Below are 16,630 nucleotides of genomic sequence, written 5' to 3' on the forward strand. Positions count from 1 at the left end.
TTTCTTACGGGTTGGTAATGAAGTTAGAAATCCTCCCATATAATCATGCCCACGTGAGAAGATTCACTGTCAAGTTCAGGGATGGGAGTCACTCCTGTAGATTGATGTTATTTGTTTTTCTTTGGTACATGAGGTTACTGAGCATCCCCTGGTCAGGTCCTGATGGCCCTTTACAGCAGTAATTGCATCGTTCCATGCCTTTATTGAGGACTCCTTTGCCAATAAGTTTGGGGAGGGACAAGTGTCAGGGAAGAGACACCACGGTGAAGTCCCTGTGATTGAGCAGAGTCCACACTGTTCAGGTTGCCCCACAAAAACTTGTCAGTTTGCCAACCAGATAAATGCCCAGGGTGCACAAGACACAGAGCCCAGCGACCTCAGGAAGAAAAATCAATTGCAATTCATATTTCTTATGTCTGTAGCTGCTCGGGAAAGCACGGCTGCACTTCATTTGCAGGCCTCTTGCCTCACTGTCATCCCTCTCTTCCTTGCCTTCTAATGGAAAGGTTCTGCATTCCAATGAGGCAGATTTGGGGCTTTCACCCCCTTGTTCACATCACCATTCGTATTCCTGGTGCCCAGCACTATGTCTGATCAGTGTGCTGAACTACAGACAGGCACAGACCGCAGTCATTTTGCTTTGAGATCCCTGAAGGTTTGGGACCTGTGTTCTTGTGTTTCGCAACAAGTGAGGTGGGGGTGTGCAGGATCCGTCTTTCACTGGGACTCTTATTCAATAGTGTTTTCAACATCCAATGTAGCTTTTTATCCACAGCTGTGATTTTAAAAGCGTTTCATCGGAACAAGGGACCTTTAATCCTGCTGATCTTGAGAACCACCCAGTCTGCCTCTCTCCTGTAGACTTCCTTGCCGCAGCCCCCCACCCCCCCGCCCCCACGGACACACGCTCAAGTGAAGCCGCTCTTGAGTTCGTAGCCCTGCTGTGGACTGAGATGTCATAGGGATAGAGAAAATGCTGCCTGCTTTATGGATTACTGTTAGGCCAACAAAACTTTGGCAGCATTGATTAACTTGACAGTGAGTACAGCAGTACATTTATCACTTATGGCTGGGCTGTAGAAAATCTAATAAGAGGCAAACAATTCCCTTTAGAGCTGTAACAGGTTCACTGTGGCCAACAGTGCATGCACTGGAAATCCCTGCCTTTAAATTACACCCTGGCTGCTGGTTGGGTCATTGACTCGAAGCTATGGCCCTCCTGCAGTCATCCCCCCTTGTTAATTTCATCTCGAGTGTTTGATCTAAGTAAATGTTTAAGTCTATATTTCCATGTGCAGTTTTTAGGACTTCGAGGAGGTGAATTAGACACAGCTCTTGAGTGACGATTTTAAAATAATCTCCGGGCAGAAGGGCCTATTGTTAGGGGTGTTGCGGAGCTGGGAATACTCCAAGGAAGGTGCTCTCAGCACTCGGGGCTCTGCAGGGCAAGCAGGCAGCTTGATTCCTCATGGAGAACACTGAGGAAGTTCTTATCTCAGTCAAATATGTTGTAAGAAAAAGGATTTGTGCACTGTATTTGTATTGCTAGGAATCTGGTGGGTCCTTTATGGATTTTTCTTTCTTGTAAGAGCATCCGGTTACGAGGTTTCATATTTTTGTCCTGTGCGCTAAGCAGCGTTACTCAATTCCTCATTAACCACATAGATCTTCAGTCGTGGTCTTTGGTATGCACGTGGGAAACATAGGGCCACATGTGTCTACTGAATAACAGATTGCAAGTTTAGAAGAATGTGGACTCAGAAGATTAGAGTCAAGTCTAGACGGCCAAGTTCTTAGGGTAGATTGAAATTGTTATCTGGAAAATCAAAGAGTTTTCTTAGCAGGAAACAGCATGAGCCAGCTTCTTCTTACTCCACGTGGCAAGGGCTCTGCCTGTCAGACTTCTTTCAAGGAAGATACCTAATTTATTTTCTTTAATTTCTTTTATTCTCGCGCTGTGTTAAAACTCACAGTTCAGCACGAGAGCTCAAGTGTAGATGGGAAGGCTTCCCAGCTTAGGTGCTTTGCTCACAAACACTCTTGCAGTGGGGGCTTTTACACAGTAGCATCTCAGAGATGCTGCTCTCTGTGGGGAGTAAGGTATTCTGCCAGAATCAATTGTTAAGAGGCTTAATATAATAAGGCAGCTTGTTGTGTGACTAACAGAAATGGCGTGAGCAAGAAATCCCCATGGCAGCTTGTGTTTTGGAAGAAAATCTGAGTTTACCTGAAACATGAATGTATTGAAAACCAAGACTTAATAAGACAGCGTTTACAGCCAGGATAGCCATTCTGAGGACCAAGGCAGTGAGTGGTCCCATCCAGTATTTGTCTCTGAGATTCTAAACAACATGTGAACCAAAGTTGCTTTTTCTTGAGATTGGGAACTTGCCTGAGTTAGTAACATTCAAGCCTGACGTTAGTGTTTTGATTTAATTCAGTGCAAATGCGTTCTGTTTAATGTGCAGGATAAATTCAGTTGCTTTCCTTACTGAACCAGGCTTTTCTGAAAGAGCTCCATCTACCTCGCTGGGTTTTGCAGGTTACAATGGGAGTGCCCCCACCACTTGCCCCAGCGAGCAGAGGCTGGGTATTGATTAACTATCACGCTGGCATCAGAACTACTCTTAGGATTCAATTTTTTTGTTGTTTTGCATATTTTATTGATCAAAGTGGTAAATGAGCATCAAGCGTGCAAGAAGACGATGAATTGTTTACTTGCATAAAATAACCTTTCAATAAGGGAAGATGCATGGCTCACACTTCGGTTCTGTTCTGCGGCCCGAAGCAGATGGCATTCAGCTGCTATTGATTTACTTCCATAGTTAAGGAGCAGCCTGCAGCCCAGCAATGCCCACTGCATTGTTAAAAGAGGTGTAGACTTGGGGACCAGGACGGAAGCCAAGAAGGGCTGACTCGTCTGTCCCTAAATACTAAGGGGAAAAAAATTCTTATTTGGGAACCATGCATGGCTACTTAACTGAAAATGTGAATTAGCGTAGTCACGTGTTATGGGCCACTTCACACACCAGTGCTTGGAAGGGCAGAACGAACGTTCGTGGTCGTCACATATGCAGATGTACCAAGTCAATAACAAATGACTAATAATCATCGCAGAATAGTCATACCTGAAGGGAGGGAAATGAAACCTTTCCTCCTGTGTTCAGGGCAAAAGTAGGTCACCCTAAACCATACCCTACAATGCCCTCGTTGAGTCTTCTGGCCTTAAACCAAAGCGGGCACACTGCCCGGACGGCTCCCCTCTTTGCAGTGCCGCCCTCCACCCATCCCCTTTGTCCGCCACCACACTTGGTTTTCAAATGTCTTTCCAGAATTGGCAGTCGCAGATGGTGAGTTTGTAAACATTTTCCTTTAAGCTGCATCCAGCGCTGACTTTATATGTTATCTAAGCGTAAGCTAGCCTACTGGCTATAGATTTCTTTCCCTCACTCTTTCCAGACTCACTAAATACTGAAAACCTCTCATGAAAAACAACAGGAACAAGTTGGAAATAGACGTCACGGTAACGTGTATTTGTCTTTCGTTCATGTACCCGCTGTCATGCTTATCTGACATAGACTACTTTGCACTTTGTAATTTTAAGTGGGAATAGAATGCTCAAACAAGAAGGTTAGACAGTGAAGTTATTTGCCCATCACTGTGGGTTTCCGAAGGGCTTCACTGGGCTCTTATAAATTCCCAAGAAATAACTGCCCTACTAGTGTTTTTATAGTAGCTGTTTCTTATAGTAGTTGTAGTAGAAACATCTTTTTTTTTTTTTGAGACAGGGTTTCTCGGTGTAGCCCTGGCTGTCTTGGAACTCACTCTGTAGACCAGGCTGGCCTCGAACTCAGAAATCCACCTGCCTCTGCCTCCTAAGTGCTGGGATTAAAGGCGTGCGCCACCACCACCCCCCGGCAAGTAGAAACATCTTGTTATGTCATTTTCCTTCTTTGTGGGGTAGAGTGGAGTCTCTGCCTGGTTCCAGGAGAATGTAAACTCTGTCTGATGTTCTGTTCAGTTTCCAGACCTTTCGCACGAGAGCCGGGCTAAGGAGCTGGGAAGGCTGGCAGGGAAGGGAGGTGTATTTGAAATGCCGGTGTATTGACTTGGGGTTGGGGGGGATGTCTGTCTGTGACCAGCTGCTGAGATGTCTTCTGTGTACCTTGTGGCATCTAGTGTGACTCCGACTTTGCATGGAAGACGAGCTCCCATTTCCAAGCAAGGAAGGCGAGAGCTGTTAGTATCTGCTTTGCCAGACAGAAATGAAGTTGAAAAGAGAGAAGTCCTTCACCCCAGCACTGGCTTCGTGTGGGGGAGATAAGGCCTCTGATGTGGCAATACACATGCCTTGTCTCCAGCACACAAGCTGTGTCCATGAGGTCAGAGGGCACAGGTGACACCGTAGGGCAGACAGTGTGCTGACTGTGAAAACAGAAAGTAGAGTAATGAGGTTAGGATTGGCAACCAGAAGCTGACTCACTGAAATTCACCATGGCGTCCTCATTTTGGACCTGTGGTGTGTCCCACGGTGTACCTTTTTGCCCCAGTAAGTTTCCTTGTAAATGCTCATTGCAGTAAATCATTGGCCTGGTTTGAAGCCTCTGGCTTCTGCCTCACTTTCAGTACTGAGTCCCCCTGGATACCCTGTTTTAGCCGTGTGTAAAGCTTGGGTTCTGAGGACTAGCCCCTCTACAAAGTCCAGCAGTCCTTAGATGGGGTAGATGTTGGAGTGGGCCACCTCAAAGCCCTGGGTTGTCTCTGCTAGTTTAGTATGTTTTAACAAAAAAGATTTTTGGGTTACAGTTGAGTAACTTACACAGGCGTGTTGTGCCTAATTTGTCTTACCTCAGTGGAAGAAATGTCCCTCTCCATTCTGTTGGCCATGCCCAGCACTGAACGTCGGTCTCCTTGTTGGTCCAAAAAATACTTGGTCAGAGTCTTTTAGTATTTTTGCCTAATATCCGGCAGGCCTTTGAATGTTAGTTACAAGAGACCAGAAAAGTGAAAAGGAGATTTATTTACCTCCTTAAAAAACAAAAACTATAAGCTTGATTTAGGTCACATACCATAAAGTATACACATGATGTACAATTCAAACACTTTAAAAATAAATGCATATTTGTGTGCATACGTGCACACCAGTTGAAGAAGTTGCTGTTGTGTGTGTACTTAGCAATTGTACAGCTACTAGCAGTTGGCTATGCCAAAGCCTTTCCCGTGTTGCTTTCACCCCTAGCTTCCAGTGGCAAGAGGGACTGGGCGAAAGAGTCTTTGTTAGCAGTTGTCGCAGAGACTTACCAGAGCGCTTGCTTCAGGGGGCTTAAACTGAAGCACGCTGTGCCAGCCACCTTGGTGTTGAACAGTTCATCTGACAGGCACGTAATCGGATTTCCCTTAGCATGTGAGTTGTAGGATCTCGTGACAAATTAAATTACTTGATGCATTACAAAAAGTTTCAATTATATGTAACTTAATTATTATTTAGTATGTGTGTATGCACACGTGTGCCAAACAGAGACAGCTTACAGGAATCAGTTCTCTCCACCATTCTAGCAATTGAACCCAGGTGGTCAGTGTTGGCAGCAAGTGCCTTTAACCGCTGAGCCACCCTGCCACCCCTCAAGTCAGTTCTTTAAAGTTACTTCATTTGTGGTTGCAATAATGGTAACACAAGGTTACCAGCAGTCATTGATGTCCTTCTCCAAATAAAATTTCAAGTTTGTCCTTTCAAAATGCAACTTCAGTACAAGCTGAAGACATCAAGTGAAGTGATCTGTTTTCAACAAGTGGCACGTTCCTCTTGGTATTTAAACTAGTAATTATGAAGTTAGTCCTGAACACAGAGGCGACCTTAATAGCCATTCACAATGATATTTTCTGATGTTACTTATACACATATCTGTTTGCTTATATTTTGATTATTCTTTGGCTCTATTCCTCTATCTCTATCTCCACATATTTATTTATTTGTTTATTTTTAGTATAATGTATATTTATATTTAAGCGAATTTATTAGTGTGGCTTACAAACTGTGGTCCAAGTAATCCAATAGTGGCTGTTTCCCTGAAGTGGCAAGGATGCGGTAGTTGTTCAGTTCATGAGACAGAATGTTTTGGCAGTCTCAGTCTGGTCCTAGAGTCCCAGGGAAGTCAGTCCTACGGAGCTGCTGGTCTTCAGTCTGCATTGGAATCCCAAAGGACAAGGTTCTAATACCAGGGAAGGAACAGCTCAGCAACAAGCTGATGAACAAAACGAGGGTGAGCAGGTGAAGGCAAAAGCTGACATCTTCCAGGCCCTTCCGCTTCGTTTTAGTTATTTTATTCTACTTTATATTGATTCTTTGTGAATTTCACATCATGCACCTCAAACCCACTCATCTCCATGCCCCTCCATATCTACCCTTTGCCCTTATAACCTCCCCTCAAAAAGAAAACAAAAAATAAAATAAAATTAATTAACTAAAAAAAAAAAAATCTCAATATGGAATCTGTGGTGTGTCCCACGGTGTACCTTCTTGCCCTAGTAAGTTTACTTGTAAATGTTCATTGCAGTAAATCATTGGCCTGGTTTGAAGCCTCTGGCTTCTGCCTCACTTTAGTACTGAATCCCCCTGGATACCCTGTTTTAGCCATGTGTAAAGCTTGGGTTCTGTAGGACTAGCCCCTCCACAAAGTCCAGCAGTCCTTAGATGGGGTAGATGTTGGAGTGGGCGACCTCAAAGCCCTGGGTCTTGGCCTGGTGATAACTGGTCAAGCCCAGCTGGTCAGCCCACTGAAATATTACTTGTTTTGTCTCCTCACATTGACTTTTGCATCACTTTGAGGCATGTTTCTCTTCTTGGTTCTTTGACTTAAGGCAATTAAAACTCGTACTTTTATTTGGCATTTAAAGCTATTTAGCCATACTGTGTGCCATCTATGTAGAATGAAAACTATCTGCCTTGGGCTCTGTGCACTCCAGAATCAAACCTGTTAGAGTCAGGGCGGGGACAGACTGCCAGGCAAGAAAGACGAGTCATTGGCTTCTAGTGTTAGAATGACTTGTGACTCAGCTTCCCAAATCCTTAAAGTGCTACCTCAGACTGATCAGCACCTAGTTTTTAATCTGTAACTGAATGGCTTCTATTCACAGTTTAAGTGAATTTGGTATATTTGAAAAGGTATACTTTGGAGTCAACTAACTGTTGATAAAAATTGTGGTAGTCACTCATCACATTAACAAGAACACTGGAAAATCATGGCCACCTGCTGGTTTACCCTCAGCATCAATATTCTTTCCAGAGCATCCTCTAATTGTAATAATAATCAGTACTATTATTATACTACTATACAGTAGGTATACAGAAGGAATACCTATTGTGGTGGTTTGAATACGCTTGGCCCAGGGAATAGCACTATTAGGAGGTGCGGCCTTGTTGGAGCCTTGTTGAAGGAAGTGTGTCATTGTGGCAGGAGGTCTTCAACCTGCATTTTTCTTCATGGGCATTCAACAATATGTTGGACAAAGCTACTTCCAGGTCCCTTTTGGTCCTGAAAGTCATAGCAGTGAGCTGGAATAAAAGGCCAGAGGGGACTTGATTGGCAGGAGGGTAGGGCTGACACGAGGGGCATCACTATTCCATTCTATTTAATTTCCCCACAGTTCATTTGGTCAGCAACTTGTTAGCTTCTACCTTTGGGAGTCATGCCCCTCCTTATTGATTTTTCCTCTGCGTTCGTCTTGGTTGAGTCTTTCTTCTCTAGTCAAACTGAAGTGGCTTGTGTTCCAAAGACTCATAGGAGGAGCTGTGGATGAGGCAGTGTGATGGAGCCGCTTACTCTTGCAGGACCAGCAGGTATGAGACCTTACAGGCACTCCAGGGAAACAGTCCAAGGCTTGGCCCTTCAATCCTACCCTAAAGGATGAGCTGGCAGGACAGGAGTGGGACTTTAATGAATACCATCTTTTCAGTCTAGTAAGTACACTTAAGTTGATTTACCTCAAAAGTACAAGTGATGCTTAAGTGACCCAGTACCTATGAGGCCAGTAATGGAGACACAGAACATCCCAAAGATGCTAGCTGCTATTGTTTCTTTCTTAGCAAATCCCTTGCTTGATTTCTTACCTGTCTAAATCCTTGTTCCAGCAGTCCTATAAACTGAGCTTCCAGCAAGTTTTGGTCAGACCCTGGCTATGTGATATTGGTTATTTTCTCAAACAGAACATTCCTCCTTCGGTTTTTAGTTATAGTATTTCTCTATGTAAGTTCAGCCTGGCCTCCTCTTCTCAGTATTTACCTCTGTCACCTCTAGTTCTGCCTGTGGAGTAGCCCCTGCATTCAAAGCTCTTGATTGCTTTGTTTGAGAGAGGTGCTAGCTTTGTAATCCAGACAGACTTGAAATTGGCTCCTCTCCTGTGCCCACCTCCTGGGTCTATGTGTGTAGCACTCTCTGTAGCCAAAATCCTGTCTTAGATTCTGAGGGGTGCTAGGGAAGTGTTTCACTTGCTCAGTCCTGCTCCCATGAAGCTAGAGTTGAGTGGAGGACAACTAAGTCAATGTAAAAGGAAATAAAGGAAGCAAAAAAGGAGTGAGAGAATGTTACCACAGACTAGGAGTTTGGGAACTATGGGTCAGGGCAGGCATTTAGACTGAGCAACATTGTCCATGTAAAGTGTTAGGGATTATACATGTGAAGTGTAAGAGATCAAACATGTAAAGGGGAGGGGCTATGCATGTGAAGTATGAGGGATCACACATGTAAAAGGGGAGAGATTATACATGTGACATGTGAAGGATCACACATGTAAAGGGTGAGGAGTTAATGCATGTGAAGTGTGAGGAGCCATACATGTGAAGCGTGAGGTGAGAGGTTATGCATGTAAAGTGTAAGGGACCATATACATAAAGAGTGAGGGGTTATGCATATGAGGTGTGAAGGGTTATGCATGTGAAGTGTAAGGATCATACATGTAAAAGGTGAGGGGTTATGCATGTGAAGTGTGAGGGATCATACATGTAAAGAGTGAGGAGCTATGCATGTAAAGTGTTAGGGATCATACATGTGAAGTGTGAGAGGTTATGCAGGTGAAGTGTGAGGGGTCATACGTGTGAAGTGTGAGGACTCAAATATGTGGACTGTGAGGGATCATACATGTAAAGGGTGAGGGTTTGTGCATGTGGCATGTGTAGGCTCCCTGTGGGCAGGAAGACTACTGAAGCTGCATCAGATGAGAGAGTAGGATGCCAGCGTACTGATGCTGAAGGAAAGAGACAACAAGGCCCAGACTTTGGCAATTGGGAGAATAGATGGAGGTAAGGAAGACAGTGGAGGGATGGGGTGGCAGATTTGTTATTATTGTTGTTTCAGGATGTACCAAGTTCTGCTTTAGTCTTTATGAAGTGAAGATGTCTATAATACATTCAGGTAGGAAAGAAAAAGTAAAGGGAAGAAATGCAAATGTGCATGTGAGTTTATTTCTGTGAGACTGAAGCCTGGGTGAAAAGCCCCGCCTGTAGCTTGGAATTTGCATCTCATCTGCATTAAGGTTTTTAAAGCCAGGGTAGAAAGTATGGTGAGAAAGAAAGTACCATAAACAAAAAAGCAACGCCTTAAACAGCCTCTGCATCCTGAAGGCGGGTAGAAGCAGCAGCAGCAGCAGCAGCAGCAGCCTCTGCATTCTGAAGGCGGGTAGAAGCAGCAGCAGCAGCAGCAGCAGCAGCAGCAGCAGCAGCAGCAGCAGCAGCAGCAGCAGCAGCGAATAACAGTAAACTAGAATGTGAGAAGACAAAACCCAGGAGGGCGTGAGGAAGGGTAAATGGTGCATTTTAGGAAATCAGAAGTGGTCATGCATGGCAACTCTAAAGATAGGTGTGTAAAGACAGAACTGATCAACGTAACCACACAGAGGTCCAGAGGTCTGAGACCACCAAGCATAGAACAGCAAATGACGCGGTCAGTTTGTGAGAATGGAGAACTAACAAGGGAGCTGAAGGTGAGACAGGGGACTACAGCTGAGAACTTTGCCAGAAAGAACCGAAAAGTGGATTAGGGTCTCTGACTATGGGGGCTTGGTTTGTCTGTTCTGTTTCACAGTGAGATATTAGAGCACACATACGTGTGGACGTGGCGCACGCCTTTAATCCCAGCACTTGGGAGGCAGAGGCAGGTGGATTTCTGAGTTCAAGACCAGCCTGGTCTACAGAGTGAGTTCCAGGACAACTAGGAGCACACAGAGAAACCCTGTCTCAAAAAACCAAAAAAAAAAACAAAAAACAACAACAAAAAGAACGATGGACGGGCAGCACCGCCAGCATGCACGCCTAGGTCCCTGGCGGCCTGGAGCGCTTCTAGGGCGGGGGGGGGGGGGGGGGGGGGGCTCCACGCACTGCGGCCCTTCCAAGTAGGTGACCTCATCTTCTCCTGCCCATCCTACGTCTGTATGCTTACTGTGGGCGAGCGGGGCCACCACTGCGAGTGCTGCTTCGCCAGGAAAGAAGGATGGTCAAAATGTGGACGGTGCAAGCAGGCATTCTACTGCGACCTGGAATGTCAGAAAGAAGACTGGCCTCTGCACAAGTTGGAATGCTTGTCCATGGTTGTTTTTGGAGAGAACTGGAGTCCTTCAGAGACTGTGCCACTCACAGCAAGGATTCTGGCCAAACAGAAAATCCACCCAGAGAGGACACCTTCAGAGAAACTGTTGGCTGTGAGGGAGTTTGAGTCACATCTGGACAAGCTAGATAATGAGAAGAAGGATCTCATCCAGAGTGACATCGAGGCTCTCCGTCAGTTCTACTCCAAGCACCTGGAATTCCCTGACCACAGCAGTCTTGTGGTGCTCTTCGCCCAGGTGAACTGTAATGGCTTCACTATTGAAGATGAAGCGCTCACTCATTTGGGATCAGCGATATTTCCTGATGTTGCATTGATGCATTACAACTGCTGCCCGAATGTCATTGTGACCTACAAAGGGACCCTGGCAGAAGTCAGAGCTGTACAGGAAGGAGATCCACCCGGGAGACAAGGTGTTCACCAGCTATATCGATCTGCTGTATCCAACAGAAGACAGAAACGACTGGCTAAGAGACTTGTATTTCTTTACCTGTGAGTGCCAGGAGTGTACAACCAAGGACAAGGACAAAGCCAAGGTGGAAATCCGAAAGCTCAGCCGCCCACCACAGGCAGAAGCCGTCAGAGACATGGTCAGATATGCTCGCAGTGTCATCAAGGAGTTCCGAAGGGCCAAGCACTACAAATCCCTGAGTAAACTGCTGCAGATCTGTGAGCTCAGCCAGGAGAAGGTGAGCTCTGTGTTCGAGGACAGCAATGTGTACATGCTGCACATGGTGTACCAGGCCATGGGTGTCTGCCTGTACACACAGGACTGGGAAGGAGACCTGAGATACGGGCAGAAGATCATCAAGCCGTACAGTAAGCACTATCCTGTGTACTCCCTCAATGTGGCCTCCCTGTGGCTGAAACTGGGAAGACTGTACATGGGTCTGAAGAACAGGGCTCGGGAGAGAAAGCCTTCAAGACGGCCATTGGCATCATGGAAGTAGCTCACGGCAAGGACCATCCGTACATCTCTACGATCAAGCAGGAAATTGAGAGCCACTGACTGTGCATCCCAGCTCTCCATCAGAAACCTCACAGGACTTGAATATTTCCAACCTCACGGGTCACCCCAGCCTTCTGCAAAGCCTTGCCGAGCTGTGTTTCAGGTCCACACTCAGTTCTGACCTTAAGTTCATTTCCAGTGCTTGTCTTTTCTCTAAGGGCCATGGCATGATTTCACATAATATATATTTTGGGCAGATTGAGCTTTGAAAAAAATGCAACGATTTTCCCTCTGTGCCTGTTGGAACGCTCTGCAGAGCTGACCAAGGAGAGAATAAAAACACCAGTCCTTGAAAAAAAAAAGTGATGAACAGACAGATGGACAATGGATAGATAGATGGACAGTGGATGGGTGGATGGATGGAAACATTGATAGGTGTATAGACTAATTATAGACTGATTGAGTTGATAAGAATAAGAAGGAGAACAGTAACTAAAGAAATAGCTGTGAAAACCAAGGGATGTGCCAAGAACCAGAGGGTGTCACATGCGCTGGCTCAGAATAGAAGCAGCAGCACTCTCCCATGAAGCTAGACAGTAGAGGGCTGAGGGAAGCGAGGTGCAGTGGGAAGGTCAGGCCCACCTTTTTATTCTTCCCAAGATACGAAGGACAGCTGTCAACCAAGGGGGAAGCTAGATGAAGGTATACAGAGAAAATAAAAGAAGGCATAAGCAATGCATGGAGGCTGGGTTTTCTCTTGTGGTGGTAAATCATGACTGCATCTTCTGGAAGTTTGGCAGATTCTTCAAAACACAAATTGTTAGGCTCCGCCAGAGGCTGTCTAGGTTAGAGACTGTTGGTGGGCTCGAGCAGCCAGCCTTAATGAACCTTCTGTGTGAGTCTAGCCAAAGCTTTAGAGCCACTGTTCGAGAGAAGGGATGAGGCTGTTGGGTCATATTCTGAGAGTAAGAACTTGACTTTTAAGTCAACATGATGACCGAGACCTAGTTTCCCATTTGGAGTTGGAGTTGAGTAGACAACAATAACAAAAACAAAACAAAACAAAAAAAAACCCACCAACAACAAAATAATAATAATAATAATAATAATAATAATAATAATAATAACAATAATAATAGTAGTAGTAGTAGTAGTAGTAGTAGTAGTAATGAACAAAAGAGCCAAGTGAGTATATAATGGAAATAATTGAACATGTGTTTAGTGTGTGATTTTTCTCACCATGTTTAACAGCTTGGGTCAGAGCATGGGTAAGAGAATGTAGGGAGTCAACCTGAGCAGAGACGTCCCGAGGAGAAGGCGGCATCGGGCTGGCTCTAGTTGAGTGTTTGCGGGGGATGACTTTGGGGTGGATTCTGGAACTGTAAGCTGCACAAGAACAAAAAAGCTAGAAGGTACCTGGGAGGGAAGAAAGCATCTGGTGGGTAGGTGGAGGGCTCACTAGAGCTAAAGTCTCAGTATCAGTACACAGAAGAGCCCTGGGTAGTAGAGTGAGGTTAGGGATGATCCCCCTGCCCAGCAGAGATCATCTTTGGAAGGGCAGGCTTATTCGAGCTATGCGTAAAACTGTCTACCGAGCAAGCACATTCTTTGCCTGTACACTATAGTTGGATTCCATACAAAACACAAGCTTTTTAAATTTAATGATATAATTAAAAACAGAAGAGGATCCCTTTCCTTTTTTCCAGTTTCTGTAATAGATTATTTTGTTTATATAATAATAATATTTAATTGGATGTGTCAGACTTTTATTTATTCCTAAATTAATTTAACAAATCCCATATTCACTAGATTATTACTATGCACCATGCACTGTAAGTTTATGGGCTTGAGCTGAACTTTACCATGAGTCTGTCCTCTGTAGTAGATGCTGCTGTTGAGCCTGCTTTTTAGCAAGAAAACTGAAGCACCCAGGGCCCAACAACTGATATGTCCTACTTCGCTTTCTATTCCTATGATAAAGATCATCAACAAAAGAGTGTTTGGCTTGTACTTGCTGGTCACAGCCCATCATTGAGGGGATCCAAGGCAAGAACTCAAGCAAGGTAGGGATCTAGAGTAGTAACTGAGTCAGAGACCATGGAGGAAGGCTACTGACTGGCTTGCTCAGTTTTCATTCTTACATACCCCATGACTACCTTTACAGGAGTGGCACCACCCACATTGGGGTAGGCCCTTCCACATCAATCATTAATCAAGACAATGCCACATAAACTTGCTTACAGGCAATCTGATGACATTCTCTCCATTGGTGTTCTCTCTTCCTAGATGACCCTAGCTTGTGTCAAGTTGACAAAAAAAAAAAAAAAAAAAAAAAAAAAAAAAAAAAAACAACAACAACAACAACAACAACAAAAAAAAAAACCAGGATATAGCCTACAGTTAACTTCTGAAGATTTAAGTAAATAAATGTCCAAAAGGGCACACATCTCACAGAGCTCTTGTAAACCAAACTGTCCCTCTTCTCCATCACTTCTCAGTAACTGTAAAATGATCAATGTCATTGATCGCTGGTGGCCCAGGGCTCAGCAGCCACTGAGGCCTGAGGAGACACCTGTAGAGAGCTGTACGTGCAAGCGTAGGAAGATGTCTGGGCTCCCAGGCACCCCCCTGCCCACTTCTGTCTCAAGGCGAAGGTGGCTTCTTACACAGCCTAAGGTGGTTTGTGTGGATAGGGAGGCAATCGGCGATCGTGACAGGCTGTCTGGGTTCCTATGGTTACCTGTGGTGCATCTCCTGAATCTCACCCTGGACACCAGTGATGTCTGCCCAGAATGTTACCTCAAAGACAGCAGATGCTTGGCTTGAAGCTACTTCTCTATCTATTTTTTTTCCTCTGTATTTAGTAAGTTATTTCTCTCCCAAACTTACCATTAGTCTTTACGATATATGTAGTCTACTAGAATATTAATGTAAGTCCTTTTATCACTTTTAATAGAAAGCTGTTAGGTCATAAATGTTGTGGTCAGAAAGACCTGTAATCTCTTCACTCAGACAGCAAGGGCGGTCATTCCCCGTGGTCATTCTGCAATGTTTGGACAAGTCCTTGGGGAGAAGTTTAAAGAAGCTCTGCATTCCCTAGGGGCCCCGCCCACCCTGTTTTAAGGCCCTTCTGGGAGGATTGCTTCCAACTTCCTTTGCTCAGCTCCATGTCTGTAACCAGGAGCTGACTTCTTTCTATCCTGCAGTCTGTGGTTTTGTTTTTTAATGAAATAACTTTTTAAAAAATATTTATTTATTATATGTAAGTATACTGTAGCTGTCTTCAGACACACCAGAAGAGGGCATCAGATCTCATTAAAGATGGTTGTGAGCCCAGCACTTGGGAGGCAGAGGCTGGTGGATCCTTGAGTTCAAAGGCAGCCTGGCCTACAGAAAACCCTGTCTCAAAAAAAAAAAAAAAAAAAAAAAAAAAAAGAGGGAAAAGAAGAAGAGGAGGAGGAGGAGATCATTCACTCCATGTTCCAGCAAGAGGTGGACGGGAAGGGGGTGGGGAGATGAACAAGACGTGGGTACTGGAGCCTGGCTGTTCATTTTGGCAGAGCCTGTTGATCTTTCCCACTTTGTGGCCATTTGCATCCCTCTACGGAGAGGGCCACACTGCAGCTTGCTTGCTCTTGTGTTCGCTGCCCCTTGGTGTCTGTTTAGATTACTGCTAACCTATCCGTATTTGATGTGAACAGCTCACTGACTGCATTCTTCACTGTAGCAAAGAGACAGGTGCCTCCTCACACCTTTTTTTATGGCCTCCTTTACAGATGACCTTTGACTTTAGACCTACGACCCACTTCCACCCAGCCTACTTTTCCTTCCTCCGATTGTTGCTCTGGGGACTTGCTCTGGGTCTTGAATTCTGTGGCATATTCCGCTCTCCAGCCACTTTCCATTGTGTTCCCACTAATGAACTTTGCTCATCAAGGGTTCTTAAATCCATGTAAAACTAATTACACGTCTAGACACGGCATTGTTTAACCAAGTGACATACAGCTGCGTTTGTCATTGCGAGGATAGGCATCCTCAGTGCAGTAGGGATGTGTGTCCCCGGGCGGGCCCAGTCCTTCTGAACCATACCTCCCTAGCTCTGCTGGAGCTGGGTCAAGTTGCAAAAGAAGAGAATGGCTAAGTAAACCAGACGCGTAAGCATTGGAGGAATGTGAGAGACGTAAGAGCAAATTGTTTTCAGGCACTTTAAAAAAAAAACATCAATTCATCACCACCCAGGGGCTGTGCTAATTAAAAATCTTTCATTAAAATCTAGTGTACTCAGGCCTCCCTCAGGCGACATCTTGCAAGTCCAGTTGTGATTACTATTTCTTTCTTAAAAGAATAGGACATCGCTTCCATAAACATGATGTATAAATTTGTATTTAATTAATTTCTAGCTAAATCACTTGAGTTACTTAAGTCAGCTTTGGCTTGCTTTATAACATGCTGTTTTACTCCAATGCATTAGTCCCCAGACCTTGGTTTTGACTGACAGGTCAGTAACTGGCTTATAATTGTGTTAGAGTTTGTTTGCTTGTTTGTTTTTCTTGCATCGTCAAGAAAATGGCAAATAAAGTGTTTTCTATAGTGTATAGTCAAAGCATATTTTTCTTCAACATGTTTAGTAATTTAAATTGATTATAAATTTTTTCTCTTCTCATGGAGCCTCATGAATACACTGGGAAAATGCTCTCCCACTGAGCTACATCCCATACTTTAACAGAATCAGGCGGGCCAGAAGTGCTTTTATGATTTTAAATGCCAAAGTTTTGTTTCCTTTGCTTTGTTTTCAGAGTTTTTAATAGAAAAAGTTATGAAATTCCTTGCTTTTCTGCTTCTGGGATTATATTTATTTTTATTATTTTGAATTATGTATAGATGTATATCTGCATATAGATATGTGACCAGAAGTACAGATCTTTTAAGAAGCCAGAGGCCTCTGGTCCTCTGGAACTGGAGTTGCAGACAGCTGTGAGCCATCTGACATGGTGCTGGGAACCAAACTCTGATCACCTGTAGAACAGCAAATGCTCTTAACCATGGATCCTCTGCCTCTGCCTCTGCCTCCAGCCTCTGCCTCTGG

The 16,630-nt window shown here is 44.6% G+C and overlaps 1 protein-coding gene and 1 pseudogene across 3 annotated transcripts in view; both read left to right on the top strand.

Annotated features, from left to right (window-relative positions):
* Positions 1 to 16,630, top strand: part of Snx24 (sorting nexin 24) — a 160,717-nt gene that overhangs the window by 125,127 nt on the left and 18,960 nt on the right. The window lies entirely within an intron of this gene.
* On the top strand, positions 4,495 to 11,906 carry LOC116087769 (annotated as a pseudogene). The gene is made up of 3 exons (XR_004117625.1): positions 4,495 to 4,549; positions 5,240 to 5,382; positions 10,308 to 11,906. The product of XR_004117625.1 is annotated as an N-lysine methyltransferase SMYD2 pseudogene (transcript).

Source organism: Mastomys coucha, unplaced genomic scaffold (genome assembly GCF_008632895.1).
Source record: "Mastomys coucha isolate ucsf_1 unplaced genomic scaffold, UCSF_Mcou_1 pScaffold13, whole genome shotgun sequence".
In the NCBI taxonomy this organism is placed as follows: Eukaryota; Metazoa; Chordata; class Mammalia; order Rodentia; family Muridae; genus Mastomys; species Mastomys coucha.